This window comes from Mesoplodon densirostris, chromosome 15 (assembly GCF_025265405.1).
Source record: "Mesoplodon densirostris isolate mMesDen1 chromosome 15, mMesDen1 primary haplotype, whole genome shotgun sequence".
NCBI classification, from domain to species: domain Eukaryota; kingdom Metazoa; phylum Chordata; class Mammalia; order Artiodactyla; family Ziphiidae; genus Mesoplodon; species Mesoplodon densirostris.
The window spans coordinates 87,770,918-87,776,304 of NC_082675.1; the positions used below are offsets into that span (position 1 = coordinate 87,770,918).

General features: G+C 48.7%; 1 non-coding gene across 1 annotated transcript; it reads left to right on the forward strand.

The window, feature by feature from the left end:
• Positions 1-5,280: 5,280 nt before the first annotated feature.
• LOC132503347 (U6 spliceosomal RNA) lies at positions 5,281-5,387 on the forward strand. The gene has a single exon (XR_009534593.1). It is a non-coding gene; the product is annotated as a U6 spliceosomal RNA (small nuclear RNA).

Here is a 5,387-nt window from a genome sequence, read left to right on the forward strand (position 1 = left end):
GTCTCCCTTCCGACCACGGGAATGGGACTTGGTGATGCTCGTCAGGTGGACTCTCAACCACTGCACCACCACGGAAGCCCCCTTTTATTTTTGCCACAGCACAATTCATATGTGAAACTTCTGGCTAAAGGTGTTCAGGCAAAATCCAGCATCTCATCCATCTGAGGCTTCCTGGGTTCCCTCTTCTTTTTTTAAAAAAAATATTTCTTTATTTTTGGCTGTGTTGGGTCTTTGTTGCTGCGTGCGGGCTTTCTCTAGTTGCCGTGAGCGGGGGCTACTCTCCATTGTGGGCTTCTCACTGTGGTGGCTTCTCTTGTTGTGGAGCATGGGCTCTAGGTGCGCAGGCTTCAGTAGTTGTGGCATGCAGGCTCAGTAGTTGTGGCTCGTGGGCTCAGTAGTTGTGGCTTGTGGGCTCAGTTGTGGCACATGGACTCAGTAGTTGTGGCTTGAGGGCTCAGTAGTTGTGGCATGTGGGCTCAGTAGTTGTCACTCGCGGGCTCTAGAGCGAGTGGTGTCCGTGCTCTAAGTGACTGGCACATCCTCATATTGGCTGCTTGTCCTAAGGAACAAGAGCCATTTCTGGTAGGAGGGGCCGAGTAGACGTCCCCCAAACGGACCCATTTTCCTTTCAGCCCCCAACTCAGTGACTCTGGAGCAAAGCCGCGTGCCTGGAAGGGCTGCCCAAGGTCAGGGTCCCCGCCGAAGACGGGATGCAGGCGACGTGTCCCCTCACATCTCTGTTCAAACCGTTTGTCCTGCAAAAACAAACAAACAAGGAAACGAAGCACAGCAGAGCACCGGGTGTAATGTGGTGAGGGGCTGCGGACGGCCGTGGGGACGCTCAGGGTCTCGGGGATTGTGACGCCGCCTCCCGTCAGCCACCGGCGCCTGCGCAGTGGTCCAGGCCCAGAGTAGCCACGCGGCGGTGAAGGAGGACGGCCTGGCTCCTTCTGCAGGGCTGTTCCTGACACTGCAGGGCACCCACCTGGCCGCTCACAGGGTCCCCTCTGAGACCCCACTGAGGGACCAGCCACAGGGGATCCCGTGGCCTCCCGGTGGCAGCTTGGGCAGACCAGACTCCTTGCCGCCTGGCAGGGACAGCGGGAAGGGACACCTTCCTGGCCCCCAAGGGACAGGAATGGACTCCAGTTCTGGTCGGTGCCGCATGCTGAGGCATGCTCCCCCACCCAGAAGGGCAGGTGTGGTGATGTCCCCACGAGCTTTCCTCCCCTCAGCCAGGCAGGTGGTTCTGGGAAGCGCTTCGTGAGGCTCCTCAGAAGGTCCCCAGGGGGGTCCACGGTGGCCCCAGCTGGAGACTACATCCCCGCGTTGGCCTCCCTTCCCTGTTCTGCTCCCTAGGGCCCCGTTCCCAAATATGCCCCCAGCACACAGGGCTCTGCTTTTGGTAGAAGCGGGCCAGGACCCCCCTGCTCCCCAAATGCTCATTATATGAAAAGGAGGACGAATAGGAGGAGTCCTCTTGTGCATCATTGATTGAGGAAAACAAATTCTCCCATTAGCCTTTCCCGGTCTTATCTGAAATTTCAAAGGCTATACAGCGTCATGTGCCTCACCTACTTTTGTAACACTTTCCTTTTACCGCCAGGGAAATTGCCAGTCACTGAAAGGATGAGGTCCTCTGGAGAGTCAAAGAGCATAAGCCTCTGAAGAAGGGAGAGAAATGAGAAGGAAGGAAGGCTTCCAGGCAGGCCAGGGGCGCGTCCAGGAAGCGGGGAGGGGCGAGCCGGAGCCAGGTCGGAACTCGGCTCAGCAGCCTATATGGTGCCCAGAGCCCAGAGGCTTAGAAAGGGGCCTGTCGGGAGCAACAAGGGCTGACCTTCGCTGAAGGCTGTCCACGTGCCCAGTGCTGTGTAAGACTCTTACACACACCGTTTACACTTCACAACAACCTCTGAGGGAGGCAGACAGGAAGCAAGGCAAGGGCGATCCTTCAGCCCGTTGGCTTTTCCAACACGCAGAGCTCGGCGGTCCAGCCCTGGGGGCTGGGCTCTCAGGTCAACCTTGGGCTGTTGACATTAAGTGTCTAAAGGGACGGCGATTGTCCCATTCTAGACTGGACTTTTCACTGAAGCTTTTTCATCGCGTTTTATTCGTATTCACTTCTGTTGCTCAACGTGTTCAGCCCAACAACAACACACAAAGTGCAAGGCTGTCACAGTCGCCTCGGGTGGGCTTGTGATTGTCTACCTACAACTTTGCTGTCCGTTTCAGACCTTAGCTGAGGATAAAGCGAAAGCTTCGATTTCCCTCCTCTTTTGGTGAAATGTCAGACATACCCCTCAACTTTTGTGGACTTCTTAATGTAGCCGTTTCCTGTGCCTTAAAGGTAAGTTTCAGGGCTTCCCTGGTGGCACGGTGGTTAAGAATCCGCCTGCCAATGCAGGGGACACGCGTTTGCGCCCTGGTCCAGGAAGATCCCACATGCTGTGGAGCAGCTAAGCCCGTGAGCCACAACTACTGAAGCCCGCACGCCTAGAGCCCGTGCTCCACAACAAGAGAAGCCACCACAATGAGAAGCCCATGCACCACAACGAAGAGTAGCCCCCGCTCGCCACAACTAGAGAAAGCCCGTGCGCAGCAACGAAGACCCAACACAGCCAAAAATTAAAAAAATAAATACATTTATATAAAAAAGGTAAGTTTAAAAAATCTTTGAATCATAAAAGTGTTAGAACTAGCGAGAACATTAGCAACCACTTGCTTTATGTTAATAAACTGAGTCTCAAAGAAGTTAAGTGCCTTACACCATGAGTAAATATAAGTCACCATAAGAACTCTGGCCTCCCGTCTCCCACTCATTGGTGTCACTATACAGAACATTTCTTGGAAAGATCTGGTATGCAATAGAAAGTTGCATCGTCTTTGCTACACATCATTGGAACTTAAAACTCACCTTTGGTATAGTCAGCATGTCTACAGTCATGCTATTAACAAGACCTACCTCTGGGAGCAGTAGGTATTGTTACTGTCAACTGAAAGAAAAAACTCACAGCAGAAGAGCTGTGAGTTTAAGTTTTATTCAGGGTCTTACTGAGGACTACAGCCTGGGAGACAGCCTCTCAGGAGCTCTGAGTAAGCTGCTCTGAAGAGGCTGGGGGAGGGTCCAGTGCTTGGGCTCAGGCATCAAGTATCCATCTTGGTAAAACACTACTTGTTGCTAGTCACAAAGAACAGACATCTCAAGTTAATGATTTTAGTGCTTTTCTATGTACAGAAAGATGCAAGAGTCTGAGTTCATTGAAATTCTTGCTGAAGTACCCTTCTGCCTGTCTAAGGGGCCTGCTTGTCCAAGCACAGAGCATCCTGGTACCATCATTCCCCCCGTCTGAGGCAGAGGATACTGTTGGTCAGCAGCTGTAGTGGGTCAACCCTTGCAGAACTGCACAAAGCTCTCTGCTCTTCTTTCTTTACATTATGTATGTTATGTATGTTAAGGTATTGTTATGGACTGAACATGTGTGTCCCCCCAAAATTCGTGTGTCAAAACCCCCCACCCGTGTGATGGTGTTAGGAGGTGAGGCCTGTTGGAGGACATTAGGTCGTGAAGGTGGAGCCCTCGTGGTGGGATTAGTGCCCTTGTAAATGAGGCCCCAGAGAGCTCCCTTGCCCCTTCTGTCATGTGAGGACACAGCAAGAGGATGGCCGTCTGCAACTCAGAGGAGAGCCTCCCCAGAGCCCGACCATGGTCTCACCTGCTCTCAGGCTTTCAGCCTCTGGAACCATGAGAAATAAATGTCTGCTGTTTATGAGACATGCAGCCTATGGTACTTTGTTATAGTAGCCTGAATGGACTGAGGTATGAAAAAAACTAGGAAATAAATATAATTTCAGTCTGCATGTTGAGTTCCCCAGGCAGACAGTGCTGAAAGAATGTTGGTGTGTGTTAAGCCTCCTGCACCATGGGTCATAATAGTCCATCTGTTTGAAAGTAGAGACATCTAACCGAGGCTGCAGCCTATGAGATGTGAGCATCCGTGGATACTATGAGGGTTGTTTAGCTTTAATCATATGTCCACAGAAATGATTCTATGTTATTGCTGCTCTTTTACTTTAATTGGGAGATTTAAATAATATACCCCAAAATGTTGTATGCATACAACAGATGGTATAGGAAATAATTTTAGGCAACACCCCAACAAATGTTTTATTTAAATATCTCTATATTTATTTCATATGTATTAAAATGTATTGCACAACACATGTTGATTAAAAAACTGGTACCCAAAATAAAGTTAAAACTCAACACAAAGAAAACAAACAGCCCAATTTTAAAAATGGGCAAAGATCTGAATAGTTACCTCATGAAGGAAGATACGCAGATAGCAAGTAAGCATATGAAAAGATGCTTTGAATCATATGTCATTAGAGAATTGCAAATCAAAACAGCAGTGAGATACCAGGACACAGCAATCCGGAACACTGACAGCACCAAATGCTGGCGAGGATGTGGAGCAACAGGAACTCCATTCACTGCTGGTGGGGATGCACAATGGTGCCGCCACTTTGGAAGACAGTTTGGCGGTTCCTTATCAAACTAAATATAGTCTCATCATGTGATCCAGAAAGCACACTCCTTGGTATTTACCCAAAGGAGGTGAAGACTTACGTTCACACAAAAATCTGCATGGATGTTTATAGCAGCTTTATTCATAGTCGTGAAAACTTGGAAACAAACAAGATGTCCTTCAGTAGGTGAATGGATACATAAACTGTGGTTCATCCAGACAATGGAATGTTACTCAGCACTAAAAAGAAATGAGCCATCAAGCCACAGAAAAGACAAGGAGGAATCTTAAATGCACATGGCTAACAGAAAGAAGCCAGTCTGAACAGGATACATACCGCATGATGCTGACTATATGACATTCTGGAAAAGGCAATATAGAGACAGTAAAAAGAGCAGTGTCGGCCAGGGGTTCAAGGCGGGTGGGGAGAGGGTGATTAGGTAGAACACAGAAATTTGAGGGCAGTGAAACTATTCTCTGTGATACTGTAATGGTGGATACATAACACATTTGTTAAGACCCATAGAACTGTACAGAAATGAACCTTAAATTATGAAATTTGGTTAATACTCATGTGTCAATATTGGTTCATTAACTGCATCCAATGTAACATACTAATGTAAGGTCTTATTAATAGGAGAAAGTGTGTATATGGGGGGGGGAGGGTACGTGGGAACTCCCTGTACTAGACGCTAAATTTTTCTGAAAATGTAAAACTGTTCAAAAATCAACTATTAATTTAAAAAACCCTCAGGCGCTCGCCTCGGCAGCACATAGACTAAAATTGGAACGATACGGAGAAGATTAGCATGGCCCCTGAGTAAGGATGACACACAAATTCCTGAAGCGTTCCATATTAAA